The sequence below is a fragment of the Euwallacea fornicatus genome, chromosome 36 (genome assembly GCF_040115645.1).
Source record: "Euwallacea fornicatus isolate EFF26 chromosome 36, ASM4011564v1, whole genome shotgun sequence".
NCBI lineage: Eukaryota > Metazoa > Arthropoda > Insecta > Coleoptera > Curculionidae > Euwallacea > Euwallacea fornicatus.
The window spans coordinates 2210144-2231835 of NC_089576.1; the positions used below are offsets into that span (position 1 = coordinate 2210144).

General features: G+C 35.5%; 1 long non-coding RNA gene across 1 annotated transcript in view; it reads right to left on the reverse strand.

Annotated features, from left to right (window-relative positions):
• Positions 1 to 13896, reverse strand: part of LOC136348928 (uncharacterized) — a 41944-nt gene extending 28048 nt beyond the window's left edge. The window contains exon 1 of the long non-coding RNA XR_010733750.1: positions 13730 to 13896. This is a non-coding gene — a long non-coding RNA (uncharacterized lncRNA). The remainder of the gene's footprint in view (positions 1 to 13729) is intronic.
• Positions 13897 to 21692: the final 7796 nt, after the last annotated feature.

Here is a 21692-nt window from a genome sequence, read left to right on the forward strand (position 1 = left end):
ATCCTCTCTGCAAGAATGTTAAAACCACATTGAAAAATTTCCACCGCACAAGAATTTTTCAAAACGGAGTTTTTTTTAAACGCTGAAAAGCACTCTAAAAGTTAAATTTTCAAAAGTTGCTCAATTACGCAAATTGAGTTGCGGTTTGAATTTTCATTATACAAAATTTGAACAAAATCAGTCAAAAGTTACGGTTTACAGAATTTTTTCCGGCTGTACGGACACTTTTTTGAGTGACTGTATATAACCCATTAGCGCCCAGTGATCTATATATAGATCGCAGAAAATAAACAACCTTTATGACATAAATTTGTTTATGAAAACAATTTTTATTGGGACATAAGGTTAGCTTATGCAGGTGGTTAAGTGTGCAGCGAGAATTGCATTGGTACGATGGTCTTCAGTTAACATTTTGTGACAAATGTAATGTTACCTTGTGTACTCTTTGCTTTCCTAATTGGCACAACAAGTAGACCTGTACTTACAGTTTATTTAGTTTTTGTATTTTTTTTATTAAATAGTTTTTGTAAAAAATAAAATTTATGAATTTAACGCCTAAATAATTTAACCAAAAATAAAATTAAAAAGTATACGGCACATCCCAGTGATCTATATATAGATCACCTTTTTTTAAAAAAACCTCTGAAAAAAAAGATACATTTCAAGATGAATTTTCAAATATGATGCTAAAAGACTAATTCGTGAAGAAAGCAGGACATTTTTTCACGACAAAATAATTTGGGCGCTAATGGGATAATATTGACCACTAGGGATATTTGGAGGCAAATTCCGGTTTCATATTTACAGACGTGGTATATTCATATCACTGTTTTTAGTGATTTCTCGCTTTATAATTCTGGAGGGCTTGCCAGGATCTGGATATGATATTCTTTTAATCCGCCGATCGGTGGTGGCATTCGTCTCTCTTAGATGTCCAGGTTTTAGAGCATATTTTACATCTCTGTAAGTGCCAAATTTCGTAAAATTTTAGAGACGGCCCGTTGGTTGATTTTTAACGTCTTTGCAATGTCTTTTTTGTTGTAGCCACCACGTGACATTTGGCCTATTGATTTTCGAAAATTTCCCGAAAAACACTTTTCCTTTGGCATATTTTCTATAAAGTGCACCACACAATCGGACTGAATAACTGATGATGCCTCCATAAACAATAAAACTACACAGTATTCTATACTTTTCTCCAACAAAAAATTGTTTTTAACAACTTTTTTAAAAACAACAATCCTAAGCCAAATATTATACGGTGAATTTAGGAACATACCTTTACCTTATCAACAAATTTTGCAGATGAAAAAAAATGATCACCATGAAAGTGTTTCAAAAAATATTCCATATTTTTGTCTATAATTGAATCTGTTAATCCCTGTTCTTGAACATTTTCCGGAATATTAATTTATGAGGTCTAAATAAACGTTTTAATCCATTCTGTCTTCTGTAAAATGAAGATTACCAGGTCCAAAATTTGAAATCTTTATATCGCTCTTCCCGTGGAAATTTCAAATATTTTTCTTGGTTCTGCTTACTAATAAGTGGTCTGTTTCTGGTTCTCCTAACATTAAGCTTTATTCTATGTAGGACATTCTGGATAGTTTGTGCCGTAACGGTTTTCTTCAAATCTTCTCGAATCCTCTTCACAAGTTTGGAAGTACTTGGAAATGGGTCTTTTTTTATTTCTCGCACAATACAAAGGTCTTCAGTTGCGGAAAACGCTTTGTTAAGAGCCTTTTTACACTTGTTTCTGATTTCATTTCTCGTTTTGAACCTTCGCACTGCACCTCTAACAGTAGAATAACTTCTTAAGACTATTTCTGATATTTTTTGTTGATTTTCCACCTTGAAAATATTGAATAATGAATTTTCTTCCATCAATAGATATTTGCCCACTGTGACAACTCAATTTGATTTATTTTACCATAACATTTTCTCAAATTGTATTCGACAAATAATATAAACAAGTCAAAAAAATATACAGGGTGTTTCCTAACTACGTGTAAAAAATTTAAAGGCGTAATCCTCGATAGATTTTGAGTCAAAAATGTCTAATAAACATACGTCCGCAAATGCCTTGTTTCCAAGATACAGGGTGTTGAAATGTGACAAGAAAAAGAGATTTTATTTCCAAAATGACTCAATTTGGGTGTTTGAATTTTAGAAAAGACAATTTTTTGGAGGAATGCTTTGATGATTAATCATAAGAATTGCTGAAAATGACCACCATTACTCATAATGCACGCTTCCATTCTTCTTGTTAATAATTGTCTCACTCTCTCGAAAACTCCTGGTGTGTTGCGTATCGTTTCACATCCGATAATTATACGTTCCTGAAGTTGATCCAGAGTGTTCATTGGGACAGCATAGACAAGTCTCTTCAGATCACCCCAAAAGTAGAAGTCCAGAGGATCACAATTCGGGGACCTTGCTGGCCACGACTGATTAGGCTCTGGGACACCTCTGCCTATCCATTTATTTGGAAAAGTTGCATTTAAGTGCTCGCGCACCGTCATGCATAAACCACATTTGAAGCTTCTGTGCAATAGGTACTTCTTCCAGTAAAACTGATAAAGTATTTTGCAAAAAATTTAAATAAGTTTCTCCATTTAGATGATGCGGCAAAAAGTAGGGCCCAATCAAATAATCTCCAACTATACCGGCCCATACATTTAGAGAAAATTGATGTTGGAACCGCTCGTCCACAATTGAATGAGGATTTTCATCAGCCCAAATGTGATTATTGTGGAAGTTGATAATTGCACTTCTGGAAAACGTCGCTTCATCTGTGAACAATACACGAGAAAGGAATTGTGGATCTAATGCAACTTTTTGTAGGATCAATTGACTAAACTGAATACGTGGAGGATAATCTTGAGGTAACAAGGCTTGTACTCTTTGTATGTGGTACGGGTAAAGTTGTTGCTCTTTTAAAACAGTTCACACTACTTTATGACTAATATTTAAAACGGCAGCTATTTTACGAGTACTTATTCCGGGGTTTTCTTCAATACGTCTTAAGATTTCTTCCTCCGCTTCTGGTAGTCGACGTGTTATTGGCTTTCGTCCTCCTGGAGTTTTCATAAGAGATCCTGTATCACAAAGACGTTGAAAGAGGTTTTTAAAGGTTTGGTGGTTGGGAGCTTGGTGGTTTGGAAACCTTTCCATGTAAATGCGCCTCGCTGCCAAACACTTACCATCAGCAAGGCCGTAAACGAAAACCATATTGGCCATTTCTTGATTAGTGTAATTAGGTATTTGAAAAATGTTCAAAACTGAGGTATAATCTGATTTTTGGGACACAGAACTAAATTCTTTCACTTTAGAGAGTAAAATATCAAAATAACACTGACTATCTTGTTTATAGTAGTGGAAGTAGCAAAAAAAAACTAACAATAAACAAGTTAGTAAATACCACCAAACCTTTAGAAACCTTTTTCAACGTCTTTCAGTCAACACCCTGTATCTTGGAAACAAGGCATTTGCGGACACATGTTTATTAGACATTTTTTACTCAAAATCAGTCGAGGATTACGCCTTTAAATTTTTTACACGTAGTTAGGAAACACCCTGTATAACGTAGCGATTGAAAATTTGAAAAATATTTTATCTGAACGAGTTTGGCTTTTGCCACAAAATTTGAGTAGTTATTAGTTTTTCGTTTAGATGTTTTAGGCAAATGAATGTTTTCCAGTATTTTGTTTTTTTTGTAAAATACAATTCTTATATTCTTAAAACCAATGCTTTTCATTTTCGTAGAAATCATTCGATATGCTTCGTCCGTTCGAAAAACGTATTTTCGTTTGGTAACTGAATTTGGCTTCAACTCACTGTATGTGCAAAAAGGTTTTTGTCGAGTTTTAGAACGTTTAATTTTAATTTATTTTCACAAAATATCACTACCGTAATTGTCGAAAATGTCGCCTTTGAACTTTATTGCACCTGTTCAAAGGACGTACATTGTTTTTGCGAACGGTTGAAAATTTGATAATCGTTTTGAACGACTTCAAATGCTGCAGTGATTTGGACAATCAGACCTAGCCCTGTTTTCACTAGCGTTTTATAAACCAGCGACTTTACATGTCGCCATAGAAAGAAATCTAAAGGTGTTAGATCGGGTCACCTAGGGGGCCACGGAACTGGACCACCTCTGCCGGTTCAATGTCGTCCGAACTATTATAATAAAGTGTAAGAACGATATTTTGAACAATGTAGTGTTATTTTGCACAAATAAATTGAAATGAAACGTACCAAAGCTGGATAAAATATATTTTTGCACGTAACTGTCTTGAAGTGTCACATCATAAGACCGTAGCGTCCTATGGTGACATTGCGGATACGTTTTGTTACACTCAAATGTCTTCTATTGTTGCATTGAGCAATTCTTGTAGATTTGATCTTATACTTCTGAAACGCCCTGTGCATGCGAAAATGTCTTCATACAGACTTCCAGAAAATTCAACAAGCGATCAATGGGACTTAAATTGTTAAGCTCTACAACATTGTATCCCAAGGACTTGCCTAATTATTATTAAATCACAGATCCTCTACTTTGTTGTCGTAATCGCATTAAATGCCGAAATCCTGAGAAAGGGTCGCACTACAATCATAATAGGGCGTCTGCCCTTTAATTTTAGAATTTTTCCTAAATGCCCCACATTGTCTCACGATTCTCATTATGCTATAGAAATACGTTTGCATCGGCCCTTCTTTAATTACATTTTTCTTTGTCTGCAGGAATTCGCTAGCAAATTGTTCGTTTTTTAAATTAGTTATTCTTCGTTTAGCACGCTTTAATGTGCATCAGATTCGCACTCAAAGAAAGTTTCCTTTGCCAACTACTTACGACAAGAAACTCTCTAGTTCAAATAGGAAGTTATCGTCCTTTAGCTAAAGGAAAAGCAACGAGGAAAGTTTCTCCCGAGTTATTTGATTAAGGGTGCTAACCTTGAGGAAATAAGGGCTATTTTGGAAAAAACTAGACGGGAATTGGATTTGCTGAATCGAAATGTAATTTATTTGGCAACCAAACCTTGAAAGAATTTTTTTTATTAATTGACTTGATTGAGCAGACTCACACAAACAGATTCAACAGTTTCGAACATTTCCGAGAACTTCCCAAATCAGATCTCCTGAGTGATCATCAGCTAAAAGTTTTCACGACTACACAGCAGCCTCAATCTCGAGATTTTTCCATCAGGCAAATGTGACAGGGAGAAATTCACATGAACTTTTGCAGAGTTATGACATCCAAAAAGGAAAAATGTAAATGTACTGAAAATGATTTATGTTTTAACCGCACTGTAATAGTGTTTCCCCTTTAGAAGTTTCCACGCTGTTCAGACTACGCGAATAACAAATATTTATGGAAATTGCTGCTTCATTTCCATTTTATGGATGAATAGACCCGAAACGTCGCCCTTGTGTACTAAAGGCGATTTATCGACTGAAGGACCATTAGTGCATTATTTACTGGGCGATGTTTTGAGTGGACTGAACTGAAGCGAGAGTTATTTATTGCTGGATAAAGATGCTTTAGGACATGGCAGAAAGTACACAATAGGAAATTTCAACTATAAAAGCCATCTCCTTTGAAATATAGCCGACTGCGCTTTCGGTATAAGTATTGAAACTTCGGACAAAAATTCACAGGGCTCAGAGGAGACTTTTGCACTAAAATGATGAATTAAAGATATGTGACGCATTTGAATATAATTATTAAATAATAATAATCTTTATTTCCTAGGAAATAGGCCATCGACCGTTAAGCCTTTCTGTCCTTGTTTAGAGTATTTTCAACTTAACCTAGTCATATTTGAACATCAACGTAAATTAAATTATGGATTCTTATAAATTAAATTATGAATTACGAAAGACAAAAAAAGAAATGTTAATTTGAAAATTAAATTTATGAATTCTAATGAAATTAGGAGATGATTTTAGGTTTGGAAATGCTCTAACAGTTTGGATGCAGAAAAAGGAACCGGGATTTTCTTGTCTGTCTTGCTAAGCAAAGTGGGTTTAGTATGTCTAGGTTATGAGTGATGTTTTTCTATCGGTTTTTAGTTGTAATGTACAGTGAGTTTTATGAGTATTCGTACCCTAATGATTCCAGATTTAAAAATAAAAATACTTTTTTATAAGTAATTTTCAACAATTTTTTTTTAGTAGAAATGTTTTATGGGCGTGTAAAAAGCCCAATTCCTATAAACTTTATTGAAGATAAAGAGTATTATTAACAAAATATAATTTTAAGTATAATAAGTAAGAAAATCACACCCACAAGAGTATTCGTACCTACTAAAACTATAGTAAAAGATCAGTTTACTTTCTATTATTTAATATTTTGTTGGACCTCCCCGGGATTTTATAATACTTTTAAGCCGATTAGGCATACCACTAACTAATTTTTTCGTATATGTTGGTTCAATTTTATTCCAAATATCCAAAAGTTTTACTTTTAATGTTTTTTTGCTATCAATTTCGTAGTTTTTTAATCTTCTTTTCATTTCTGACCATAAATGTTCTATAGGATTGATGTCGGGACTTTGGGGTGGTGTTGCCAAGGTATGTGGCGTATTATATAAGATCCATTCTTTCACAATATGAGCTGTGTGTTTTGGATCATCATCTTGCTGGAAATAATAATTATGTTGTAACTCTAATTTTGTAGCACTTGATGCCAAGTGATTCCGTAAAATATTTAGGTAATATGTTTTGTCCATGATTCCTTCAATAAAAACCAAATCACCAACACCATTTGCGGACATGTAACCCCACACCATGACGGAACCACCTCCATGCTTTTTTTTTTTTTTTTGCCGAGGAAAAAATCTTCACCTCCATGCTTTACGGTTCCTTTTAAAGTTTTTAATTCGTACTCTGAATTTTATTTTCTCCACGCCATTGTTCGTCCATCTGAATTGAACGAATTGAATTTACTTTCGTCAGTGAAAATTACTTGTTCCCAAAAATTAATATCCTTGTCGACATATTTTTTTGCAAATTCTAAACGTTTCATTCGATTCCTTTTATTAATAAATGGCTTCTTTCTGGCAACTCTCCCATTGCAGTCGTTCCTTCTCAAAATTCTTCTACATGTTTCTGCTGATACTTCTTTTTTGAAGTATTTTAAGACGAATGCTGCTAACTTGGATCTACTAATTTGTGGATTCTTCTTTATTTTCTTAATGACTGCTTTTTCCTCGTAAGGAGTAAGTTTCTTCGGGCCTCCTTTACGTTGTTTATTGCAAATATCTCCACTTGACTTAATGTTTTTTATAACATATTGTACCGTAGATTTACTTCTGCCCACTAAATTTGCAATTTCTAAATAACTTTTACTTTCAGTGTGCCATTTAAGAATTAACTTCCTATCACTTAATGAAACTTCACTAATTTTTCTCCTCATTTTTACTAGTATCTCCTAAAGACTAACAAATCGATATGTCTATATTGGTAATCGTTTGTATTATGCCGCAAACAAGTTAAGACAGGCTAAATTTCTGATCATCTTGATTTAACCCATAACAGACAGTTGCAGTACGAATACTCTTGTGAGCCTCATTTTATTCTTATTTCCTTAAAATTACGTTTTCGCCATATAAACATTTGAATTTGCAAGAAAGTACATATGAGTTTAAAAGCCCTTTAATTGGAAAGTGGGTTTGTGATGGTACCAGTTTCAAATCGTTCATTGTAAATTAATAACAGTAATTTAAAATAGAGAAGTAATAGAGTACGAATACTCATGAGACTAACTGTACAGTCTCATACATTACCCTATATTACAATGGTTCCCCTTTGCTTCCGTTCAGCCAAAACACAAAACAATATTATTTTAACATGCAAAAGGAAAGAGGATGTCTGCACGTAATTCCTATTGTAAGTTATTGAAGTATTCAAGTAGTGACTGTTTCGAGTGTGAGTACCGTGAGTCCTGGGTGGGTCTTGTCAGGTAAAGGGGTTTCAGTTTTTCCCATTTATCCCTTTGGTCTTTAAACTTTAACTGTAGAGTTTTGTGCTTTTCTGTTATTCGACTCAAATTGGTTCTGTCCTACAGTAGTTGTGTCGGTGGATGGTGTAAAGGGTTGTTTGGATCTCTGATCTTCGTTATTGCTCGTAGAGCTATTTGTTCGGATGTTTGTATGTACTGTCTGGTCTTTGTGGTTGCATTTGCTAAGATAATGCTTCCATAGTCCAGTACAGGTCTGCACATGGCTTTGTAGATATGCGTGGCCGTCTTCGTGGATATGGCTTCGTTTTTGTACGTTAAAGTCCGAAAGTGTTTGGCTCTTTTCAATGTCTCAACTCCAGCGTTTCAAGTGTGTCTAGTAAGTTTTAATTTGTTGTCGATTGTTAAACACATTTGAATATCACAACTATAGTGTCTTTAACGTGAAGGTATTGATGACGAATTGGTGAATGCGCTTGATTTAAAAAATTCATACCGTAAAATGTGTTAAAAATCATTCAAGCAGGTTAAAAAATAGAAGAATAATAACTGGATCATGAAAGTAAGAATAAGAAAATAACTACATTAATACAGGTTCGGCTTCTAGTTCACAGTGGCGATCTCGGTAGCCGTAAAAGATACGAGGTCCTTTTTATTTTTTCCTCAGCTTATTTGCAAAGTATTTCAAAATTATTTATACACCACTACTGCAACTTTTTCTCTTCAGCCTCCTAGCAATGTCATTGGAAATCTGACGTTTCGATTTTCGGCAAACATCATCAACTTTATTTTTTCGGTAATTATACCGTAAACGGTTTTCGCTCCGATCGTTCTGATTTTTTAATATGTTATTTCTAAGGTCATTTTGAACAATTTTTCTAAAGAGACAGGAGTGCGCAAATGCCTCTTTCACACTTTTTTTTAGGTTGAACATTTTTCCAAATCCAACTGTCTTACGGGATCGTGGAGCGAATAGGGGTGCTGGGTGGGGTAAGGTAAGGTAAGATAAGGTAAGGTGAGGTAAGGTAAGGTAACACATTTCCATTTTTCATTAATTATTTTTCTATTGAAATTGCAAAGTTACATCCACCTCAGTAAGGAAATTTATTTCATTTAGTTCAAGTTAGTTCGGATCACCTCAGTAAAGGAAATTTATTTCATTTAGTTTCAATTATTATCAAGAAATATGTTTTTCATTTACTTATTTTGATCAGAATTTATATTTTTTTTCAATTGCGATTGCAATTAAAATAAAATTGTAAAATTTTTGTGTATCTTTCTTGCGCAGGGGCCACGCTAGTATTTTAGTCCATTAAGCGAAGTGTCTTTCGGGATTCATGGAGTGAATTGGAGTGCTGAGTGAGGTAATTATCAACAACGTTTCAGATCTTTAAAGCAACAACAAAATATTACATACCCATAGTGAAGCAGTTTACCCCACCCAGCACCCCTATTCGCTCCACGATCCCGTAAGACAGTTGGATTTGGAAAAATATTCAACCTAAAAAAAAGTGTGAAAGAGGCATTTGCGCGCCCTTGTCCCTTTAGAAGAGTTGTTCAAAATGACCTTTAGAATAACATATTAAAAAATCAGAACGATCGGAGCGAAAACCGTTTACAGTACTGTTACCATTTTTTCTTATGGGCGCCATCTTGGATCTTCCCAATTTTTCAATTCAGCTTGCTGATTACGATGATGCATCATCATGTTAAGGTTCAGTCGTGTAGTTTGATGGAAACGCGAAGAATCCTGTATTTCGTAAAAGTGTCTTTGGAAGTAACAAAATACGAAACAAGTAAGTAAAGAAAATTGAATTGGGTGCTCGAAGAGGTCGCACTCCAACGCCAAGCACGGCTCTATGCATCTTCTTAAATTCTGCATTGATGTGAAAATGTTTCGTTTTACTTATTTAGTCCTTAAAGATTTATAAATGAGGGTAATCTGCTTTTCATTGTCCAAGTTAGTTTTAACTAAATAAAGGGTGCAATTCCACCTCTACTCGTGCGTGAAGTCCTATTAAGTAATCGAAATTTTTCAAAGTTTCAAACGGTACATTCTTGAATTCCAAAATGAGCAACTTTGCCCCAACGCAACCGACCTCGTATCTTCTAAGGTTAGTGAGATCTTTATGGTTGAGACGTAGAAGCGGACACTCTGTATATAATACATGGTAACGAATCGAAAACGAAACAAACAAGTTTTCAGAAACTCTAAATATTATTTTGGCAAACGCTCCGACACGTTGATCTTATTGTCGAGATGGAATGTTTTGTGGCATGTTTTCGATCTCTTATCTGCAACACTCTAAAGGGGTCGGACTTCATTTCTAAAATTTTAAATCGAAGGAGGTTGGAGTAAAATCTTGTTTGGATTTTTTTAAATTTTCTTTCCAATTCTAGCATAATTACATTTAACAAATTTCTTAGTTATTGAAAAAAATAATTTTAAATGTATTATCGTTTGAATTGGATTACATGCACATTTTTTGTATAAATGTTCAAACTATTGGCCTCCTGTTTCCATACAATTGTGAAGAGCTTACTCAAAATGCCGTTGTAAATTTTGTAATATCTCACGAATAATTCAAGGGCACCCATTGGCTATCCGCTGTCGTAAATCTTCCAAAGGCGCTGGTCGAGTCATGTAAACTTTACTTTTTAAATGACCCCATGGAAAGAAATCTGGAGGAGACAAATCCGGTGATCGTGGAGGTCATTCAATAACCCCAATTCTTGAGTGCGTTGTCCTGGAAATCTTTGATACGAGTACTGTTTCACGGCCACTGCATAATGCGAAAGTGCGCCATATTGTTCGAATATGAAATGGTCTTCGTTGTATTCATCATTGTGTTCAATAATTTCAGTCAAAAGCCGGATCAACGGCGTCTTCTAATAATTACAAATATATACATATCTCCGTTTAAATTGTTATCAACCAAAGATAATCAAATCATCTCCAGAGATTCTAGTCCAGACATTTAATTTTTGAGATTGTGCGTGAGGCTCACGATAGATTATAGAATGGGTATCAGACCAGTGGCGGCAGTTGTGGCGTTTGGCATTACCATTTAGAAGAGAAGAAGGCACCTCAGAAAAGCAGATATTAAAATATAAATTGGGATTTTCTGTGGGTCGCTCATTCATAATTTCACAAAACTGCAAACGGCGGCCAAAATCTAAAGTTTTTGTTCTAAATATATTTTGTATGGATGAAACATGTTTTTTTTTATGTTTTGAACACTGGTAGGCAAAATGCGAGATGCAGCAGTCAGCATGTGCTAACATCGCCACTTCAGGAGGTTTGTTCATTACAAGTCGACCTTTCGTTTCTTGTTACACACAAACTCAGTTTAACAAAAAAATCGTACTAATTCCAAAACGCCTTTTTAACATACATCTTTACCTTTGTGTTCTCGATAAGTACTTTAGCTGGTCTGTTTACACATTGATTATTATTAAAAAAAAGAGAAAAAATGTCTTTTCTCTCTGCAATCGAGTAAACAGTTATTAAGTTTAAATACAATTCTCCTAAAGAATAAGGAGTTTACGGTAAGTGCTATAATGCTACCATTATGTTTTACGAGTGCGTGTTTAATGCCTTAAAGGCGGACTTTTTGAAAATGAAAAGCAATTGCGTTTGCACCACAATTGGGCCTTATTTCACTTAAAACTTTAAGAATTTAACTTATTAGTCTGTTGCAGTTTGGTTGATTTTAGTTATGCGGTGATACCACAAAGCTCGAAAGGCTTAAGTAAACAATAAAGAAATATCACGAAATTTAAAACTCTTTTGATTCAGTTAGACCATTTGAATAAGGCTTAGTGCTCTTATTCTCGAAAATCAATGGACAAATTAACAGTTTATGCTATTGTCGTAAAGAGAATTAGAAGACCTTTCAATCAAGATGCTAGTGGACCCCCGTCTCCATCTAAAACTTTAGGGGTGAAGTCCTCCCCCGTTAGGGTGTCGTATACAAAAGGCCGAAAATATGTCACAAAACATTGCCCCTCAATAATAAAATGGAGGTGTCTGAGCGTTTGTCAAACAATTATACAGAGTTTCTAGAAATTTCTCTGCCTAGTTTCCGTTTGCCCACCTCGCATAATTGCGTTATCTCAAAATCTTTGCATATGCAGCTCCGGTTAAAGCCGATGTTACGTTTATTTTCATCAGTACCTAATCCATTGCACGGGTATGATACACGAGGAAAGAATGTAGCACAAAACTGTTGGAACTCTATTTCCTGGGGTGAACGATTTGATCAAAACTGCAAAGAAAGTTTTTATGTAAACTCCCTTCAAAATACTCGGAAAGGGTCTTCCTACCTGTTTTCAGCTAAAGATATTTTTTTACGTAAAAACCTTCAGACAATCCTTCTTTGCTGTCAGTAGTCGTTAAAACTAATCTAAATCACACATGTTTAGTCGAGCCCCCCACAGATTCTGCGCCATTAAAAATGGCGGAGGCACGAAAAAACGAACCGTGATTGGCCTATGTAAATATTCAAATCTAGGTTACTACCTGGGATTGGCTGGATACAGGCACTTAAGTATTGCAAGTTATAACCATTAAACAATCAACTTGGCCCCATGGTACCAACATAAAATTAAATACTTAATTAGCTTAACTGCGTCATATAATGGTTATAGTCTACTTTAGTACACCTAGCCATGTAAAATGAAATTAAAACACTCCCTCGCCCTCTGGTGTTAAACACGTCACTTGCGGTTCCTCAAGACAGCTGATAGCTACGAAGGGCGTTTGATTACGTCTATATAATTTCTAAAATATTTCGAAGTGTTACGTTTGATATACAGTTTAGAAAATGAATGAAATGCCTAAAGAACGTTCAGAAAGATGATTGATCAAAGTTTGTACGTCTTTCACAGGACTTTACATTAAATATAATGCGGCTGTAAAAATGGTTAAACTACAAAAGGTGTCCTCGTATATTTTGTTGCATTGCCCTGCAACGAGTTGTCGATATGCAACCAGACTTACATTTAATTTTAATATTTTTTAGGGTATTTTCGTGCTAATTTTTGCATTACGAATCTAAACTAAAAAAGTCTAAGTCTCCACCCTTACACTGGCTCTCATTATCTAGGGCAAAGATTTCAAATTGTTTTTATATTGTCATTTGCACGTGAAAGTGGATAGAAACTGCAATTTTTCCGCTCCACATAGAGCGTGCCATAAATGCCTCTCCCAACAAATGCAGTTACTCAAATCATATCAGCGATATCGTTTCCTCTCCGTTTGCCTCCCTTTCTGCACGTGACATTAGAGTTTGAATTAAATGCATTTCAGATCCATAACTGTAAATTAAATTAAATGGGTTTACATCATCTTAAGTTGGCATTAATTTCTTAATTTCTTTACAGAAATTCACTGAATAAACGCTACAATTCACTCTGTAAATAACATTTACCTATGGCAATTTGCGCTTCCAAGATTTAGAGAGTAAACATCAATTTTGCAGCTTAAAATTATCTTTAAAAATAGCTCGCAAGAACAATAAATCGCGCAAATGTTCAAATGTTATTGGTTCGAGGGTGATTTATTATATCTATGCTATGCCTATCCGCATTTGGTTTCTGATTGATTTGTTGGAAGTAAAAGAGGGCATTTGGCATATATAAATTCCCTTTAAAAATTTCAAAAGCTAGTTCAAATTAGGCTGCAGGGATATGTTCTAACTAAGAACCCTCTTCTGGCACTAATTAACACCGGAAACCACGTTGCTCCCCAACTTCACGAAACCTCACCTAAATTTTGTGCAAAATCACCTCCCAAGTTACAGTCCACATCCCAAACAAACACCAAATATCCAGACCCGACAAACTTCCGGAAACTTGCTCTATCAAAAGTATTCTTTATGGCGCGATTTCGGACTTGTTGCGTTCCCGATCCTGGAACGCTGGTTCCTGGATGAAAGCTGGAGAGAAACTGCGCCTGAAACCAGAACGTAGCCGGAGATATAGAGAGCGAGCATTCTTGGGTTATACAACTGAACGATGCTGTCCAGAGGGAATAAACGGATCATGTCATTCGTAAAAGGCTATCGAGGCCTGATTAATTAATATTTGTACACTCACTTTCATATGAAATGCACCACCCAGTAATAATAATAATAATTAAGTGTTGCAATTTTGGCAAAACAATGTTTTATGACAGAGTATCAAATGATCAGAGTTTTAGTAAAAAAAAACAACATTTATTAATTAGATAGTTAATGATGAGTGACATCGCTTCGTACAGCAATCCAAGCATTCACTCTTCGCGGCATGCTTTGCAATAAATGATCAATATCCTCCTGGGGTATTTTATTCCATGTTACCTCAAAGTGGTGTCGTGAGTCATCCAAACTGTTTGAAGGCCCCGGCAAACTTTGAAGACGGCGACTTATCATATCCCAAAGATACCTGATAGGTGATAGATCCGGCGACCGAGAAGGCCAAGACACCATTTTCATTCGTGCCTGATCCAGGTACTTCCAAGTAATGTTCGCAGTATGTGGCTTACATTATCTTGAAGGAAAATGCCATTTGGCAAAGTCTACTTGAAGGGTACTAATACTGGCCTCAGTACATCGTTGATGTCACATATACAGGGTGTCCCAAATAAAGTGAGTTCCATGAGGGTTTTGGAAGCGGGAAGAGATACAAGGTGGCACAAATTAAAAAAAAGATGCGCATTTTTGTCCTCCTTCAGAAAATATTCTAAAATTGAAAATATGTAGAAGAGTTGTCAAAATATGAGCGAAAAATTGAAAACTGTGATTTTCGAAAATCATAAATTATGAGAACACCGCGTGAGTAAATTCTACGAAATTTGGCAGTTCTGTATTACTGACAGCTGCCAATCCAATGGCGTTCTCGGAATTTTTTCAGGCCTTTCAGATTTCGAGAAATTATATCCAACTTTGTTATTTCTTATGGCCGCCATATTGGATTTTGGTGACGTCGAATAGAGAATAAAAGAAGTTTTCTAACCATCTACCAGAAAGGCGACTTTAACTGTACCAAAAGAGAAAAAATAAACAAAAACATCTTTTCACCTTAGTAGGCTTAGAAACAAGTGCTATGTTTTATAATCAGAAATCACCACTGGACTTTAATGTTGCTATGGATACTTTCGTGACGTACTATAAACAATTCTTCACTATTGTTGTATTTGAGGTCACTTTTAATCCTGTAAAAGGTATTTTTATCAATTTTACACTTTCATCCGGCAAAAATTTTAAAGTAATGAAATTATGGAACAAATTTTCATTACACAAAATTTGAACAAAATCAGTCAAAAGTTACGGTTTACAGAATTTTTTTTCGGCTGTACGGATACTTTTTTGAGTGACTGTATATCATTCCTAAGAAGACTGCCCATTTTCTAGGGACCTATAATTTTTATTTGTTGCTTTACTTATGACTGATACTGTATCTTTACTTACTGCGAGAAGGAATTAGTAATCCTATTAACTATAAAAAATGTTCAAATCTTTCTCCTTTATGGTTAATTTAATCTATACAGCGCTTAGCAACGGACATATAAGCACTTTTTACCATATCTGGAGGGATTTTTTTGAATGGTTCACACAATAGACTCCAACTCTGTTACTGTATCGTAGGATCTGCAGAAAACCTAAGTGTTTCATCAAAAGTTACAATTATCACGTGTCCGTTAAAAATTCCAAGACATACATTAAAGCCCCATTTGCCTTGATGTTTCAATTCCTTGTTCATTCGTTGATTTTCGTCATCCCAATATATGTTGTTTTTTTTAAATTAAATATTCCACAATTTGTGAAACGTGTTTCGTCAGACCATAAAATTCTACAAGAAAATTGAGGATTCGCTCAAAATCTAATTATAAAAATGAAGTCTTCTCCGTCTCACCGTCTCTAAGACTTTGCCTCATGTGTTCTCGATACACAGTTTTAATTAATTGTTTTTTTAGGATCCGATAAACAGTTGATTTAGGTGTTCAATAACACTTCCAATAACATAGTTTTCAACATTTTCATTAATCTTGCGTGTTCCGGTTTTTTCCTCAAACGATCCATGCTTAAATTGATTCACTCTAAGCCTATTAAATATTTTGTGCCCAGGTTGACGCCTCTCTGGATACCTCTGGAAATGCATGTTTTGAGATCTACCTGCATTTCTTCCACTCGAAATATGATATCACTAATCTCCAGCTTTTCTCGATTTGAAAACCGTTCCATAATTTTATTACTTTAAAATTTTTGCCGTGTTATATACCTTCTTATCCTCAAATCTGTCATATAACTTATTATCCCACACGACACGAACCTTTCCCAATAATATGGGGTTATCATAAGAATAATTTAGAACAATTGGACTTTCACCAGACTGCCCTTTCGACTATACGAACAATTAACTGCGACCAAAGTCTCAAGTCCCCGGGTGTTTACCCTTAGTAATATAATTTAGATAAGTTGTTCTACACACATATAAGTAAGTTTCAGCCCCAAAAAGAGACATTATAATTTTTCTTCAGACAGAGTGCATAAGTGTTAGACTCTCTTCAAATTCCTTAAAAATAGTTCAGAGAAAAAGCATAGAACCTTAGTACTAAAAATAAAGAGTTGTTAGTGAGTTAACAAAGTCGTCTTAATCCTGACAAATCAACGTCGTGGTGTCGATCACGTATAAAAATCGGCTGGCGTCACAACAGCCGGATGAAAGTGTAAAATTGATAAAAATAACTTTTAAAGGATTAAAAGTGACCTCAAATACAACAATAGTGAAGAATTGTTTATAGTACGTCATAAAAGTATCCATAGCAACATTAAAGTCCAGTGGTGATTTCTGATTATAAAACATAGCACTTGTTTCTAAGCCTACTAAGGTGAAAAGATGTTTTTGTTTATTTTTTCTCTTTTGGTACAGTTAAAGTCGCCTTTCTGGTAGATGGTTAGAAAACTTCTTTTATTCTCTATTCGACGTCACGAAAATCCAATATGGCGGCCATAAGAAATAACAAAGTTGGATATAATTTCTCGAAATCTGAAAGGCCTGAAAAAATTCCGAGAACGCCATTGGATTGGCAGCTGTCAGTAATACAGAACTGCCAAATTTCGTAGAATTTACTCACGCGGTGTTCTCATAATTTATGATTTTCGAAAATCACAGTTTTCAATTTTTCGCTCATATTTTGACAACTCCTCTACATACAGTTGAACTCGCTTATAACGAACGCTCGCTTTTAAGGAACAAAATGCTTGGAACGTAAAAAGTGTCTATTTAACTATATGTTATTCTTGTTCGGATATAACAAACACATTTATAACGAACGATTGGCTTTAGCGAATGCTTTCTGGTAAAAATTTGCAAGTCCGATCGGTTATAACGAACCAATCTATAAAAAAAGACCATTCTGTACATTCTATTAGGTTAGTTTTAGGGTATATTTTGCCGACATAATCTCGATCCGGGAAATCCCCGTGTATTGAATCGTAGTAAATTTTACGCGAAATAAGTATGGACAGCATCAGTAGCATTTCATTTGTGTAGGAAGAAGCAAAATCCCTTTTAGGTTACACATGGAAGCTAAAAAGCGTAATGTGTTAACCATTCAACAAAAATTGAATATAATTAACGATTTAGAATTTGGTGTTCCCAATTCACAAGTGTGTAAAATGTATAAATTGTCAAAATCTACAATTTCCACGGTTTTCAAAAATAGAAATAAATTTAAAACTTTGAAAGGTAATGTAACAAGGCAAAAGAAAATTCGAAAACCTATAAGAGATGACATAGATCAAGCACTTTTCAAATGGTTTACGATTCAAAGGAGTCAAAACAATCCCATTACTGGCGTGATTCTACAAACAAAAGCAGAAGAACTTGGAAGACTAACGTATGGAGTAGGTGAAAGTGGTAGTGAGCAGTTTGTGTGTACAAAAGGTTGGATTGATAGATTTAAGTCAAGACATGATATATCAGCGGGCAAAATTCATGGAGAAGCTGCAGGAGTATCAACAGAAATAACGTCAGAATGGCTAAAAAGTCAATGGCCAGTCATTAGTACAGGATACGATATGAATGACATTTTCAATGGAGATGAAACAGGTGTATTTTACAAAATGACTCCGAATAAGACCCTAAAATTTAAGGGCGAGAAATGTGCTGGTGGAAAGCAAAGCAAGGAAAGAATAACTGTCTGGGTTTGTGCTAATATGTCTGGAACTGAAAAACGCCCCTTGATGGTTATCGATAAATCCAAATCGCCTAGATGGTTAAAAAATAAAGGCAAGTTACCAGTCATCTATGAGTCGAATCAACGAGCATGGATGACTAGTGAAATTTTTGAAGGATTACTTCAATGACGAACTTCGCAAGAAACGAAGGAAAATTTTACTTCTTGTAGATAACTGACCAGCGCATCCAAGATTAGAAAAATTTTAATACATCAATCTTGTGTTCCTACCACCAAACGTGACAGCTGTGTCACAACCTATGGATCAAGGCGTTATACACTCTTTAAAATCTTTTTATCGAAAAATGTTTTTGGTGCGACTAATAAGCGCTTTTGAAAGCAATGAAGACCTTAACTTTGCATTGTTTGACGCGATAATAATGATTAGCACCCATGGCGGAAAGTCTCGCTAAACACCATCGAGAACTATTTTCGTCATGCGGGATTTAAATTGCACATAATACAAGAGTACGATGATGAAGACAACGTACCGTTGGCGCGTTTGGTAGAATTTCAACAAGAGGAACTTGCAGATCAAGATGACGAAGAAGACATTTCGTTGACAGAATAGATTAAAAAACATAGTAACATTGATTTAGAAGAGTACACCAAAATAGATAACGATTTGATAACAACCGATTTTCCTAGTGATGCTGAGCTAATGAATAATGTTAAAGAACTCCTTACAGACGAAATTAAGGAGAGTGACAACGAGGAAGAAAAGGAACCAGACGACGATGCTATGCCCACTGTGTCACAGACCCTTTCTTCTCTGAACGTGGTATCGAAATTCATTCACTGTACAAGTGCCGACTCTTCGGTGTATCAAGCCTTCGATAAATTATATGGTGATATTGAAAGACATTTGCTTATTAAAAATCAAGTGCAAAATAGTTAGGGACTCTAAGTTATTGGCTTTTGTTTCTATTTATTTTTATTGTTGTTAATGTTAGGTTTATTGTGTATTGGCATTTATTCCCTTAAGTTACGCCCATGTACTGCGATACTTATTCGGAGAATACCATCTGAATGCCTGACCACATGGCCCATCAGGCCAAAGCTAAGGGTACGCTTTGGTTGGGGAATGTGCTACTAGTCAAAGGAAGCTTTCTCTATAGGGACTGTTGCTTTGATGGTCAATTTGTTGGACCCGCGATATTCCCAGAAAAGCGACTAGTATAGATATTCCCCAGATGGCCACGAGTTATGGGATTCGGTGTAGCCATAGCTTATAATGGTTCTTGGTGGTGGTGCGCCCCTGGTTGGAATTCTTCGGGGTTAGTACTTAAGGGATAATCGGAGCCATTTTTGTTCTCTTGTCTCTTGTCTTCTCTGCTCTTCCTTTTGTCTTGTCGGGTGAAAGCTGCGTTGGTGTCGGGATGTGATCCGAATCATATTGTGTAACCCGCCCAATAAGCATTCTCCCTCTTCTTTACTTAGACAAAGATTCTTACATTCTTTTGAGATAAGTGCAAAGTTAATACAGTCCATTTTTACATAAAACAAAGTGTCTTTGTCGTGTTTCATTTATCGAAGGAACACCCTTAACAGTGTCCGACAAGTCGATACAATAATTTTAGGGGGTGATAGATTACGTGATTCTGAATCGATTTAACCAACATACCTATATACCAAGTGTTACAGTTTTCCTGATAATTCAGTTTTTAATATTTTTTAATTTAACCGTATCCTGGATACGTACCAGGATACGACAACATAAAAGCCAAACTCATAAGAAACCTAACTCCAGAAACCCACGAATTGATTAGGCAATCAATGAACAACTGGTTACTCAGCAAGAACATCCCTGACAATTGGAAGAAGGGTATAATTATACCCATTCCAAAGAACAAACTTGACAACACGCAAACACAGAATTATCGACCAATAACATTACTTCCAGTGCTTAGTAGGGTCTTCGAACGCATTATCCGAAACAGACTTCAAACAGAAATCGGACAACATATTCCAGCCTATCAATTCGAATTTAAACCAAATAATTCTACGATCCATCCCCTTTTTGTTCTGACCAACAACATTCAAACTACCAGACTGAAAAACGAAACATCGGCCTGTCTCTTCATGGACATTAATAAGGCCTTCGACAGCGTCTGGCATAAAGGACTGTTGTATAAACTCCATAAGCTAAAAACTCCAAAATACTTACTCTACACAATAAAGAACTTACTGGAAAACAGACAACTGGAAGTACGCATCAATACCACACTCTCCTTTCCATTCTCCCCTGCTCAAGGTCTGCCACAGGGGTCGCCTCTATCGCCCTTTCTATATAATGTGTACTGCCATGACATTTACAACCACAACTTTCCCAATATGAACCAAATTAACAAAACTGCCTACATATTACAATACGCAGACGATACTGCACTCATTACACACGGCAAAACCACTACGAAAACAGCGGAAAAACTACAGTCTCTGACGGACGCCACGATGAAATGGTTCTACAGATGGAGATTGACACCGAACCCAGCAAAGAATCAACTTCTACTAACAAACCACAGAATTACTCACAATTCACCGACAATAGTCTCAGACGGACACACAACTAAACCTACCAAACACATCAGATACCTAGGACTAACAATCGATTACCAACTCAAATTTGCAAAACACGTACAAAACATGAGGACAGAAATTAAGAAAAGGACTAAATATTTTCGATCACTGACGTACAAAGACAAGGGAATATCCACAAAGACAGCTACAATAATATATAAATCCATCTGTAGACCATTACTGGACTATGGACACATAATAAGGGCTAACTCCACAGAAAAAACTAAACGACATATACAAGCGACGGAACAAATCGCACTAAGACTAATAACCAAAATACGTCATCCAGAGAATCCATTATACAACCCATCCAACGACCTACTGTACCAACGCACTCACATGAAAAAAATAACAGACAGACTGCGACACTTACAGACGAAATGGAAAAACAACCCCGACAACTGGACAATACTGACACCACTTTGCTTGACTAGACAGACCAAACAAGCACAGTTCCGGTTCCCCAACAAAACCCTCTACGAAGCATATGAAGACATGTAAATAAATTAGTTATAGACACTAACAAACGGTAAAAAGGCTGTAATCACGGGCGGAAAGACCAATAGGGTCGATAGCCCATTTCTTCTTTTTCTTTGTTTTGAAGAAATAAATGTTATATATATAATTTAACCGTGCTCTTTCACAATTGTTGGGGGGTAGAAGAACACCAAGCCTTTTAATCACAAAAATGTACTAAACTTTTTTATTGCCTATAGATAATTGTTTAAATTATTTAAATGGTAAAATTAACTTTTTATGTACCCGAGCAGCGCATTCACCAAAACGTTATCTACTAAAAATGATATTAAAAATGAAGATATTTGCTAAAAACGCAAATGTGCTGGATAGACATCATTTTGGAAGAATTTGTATTTGATGACATCATCAAGTATTCAGGTAAAACAATTCTCACCGAATAAAAAAACATCA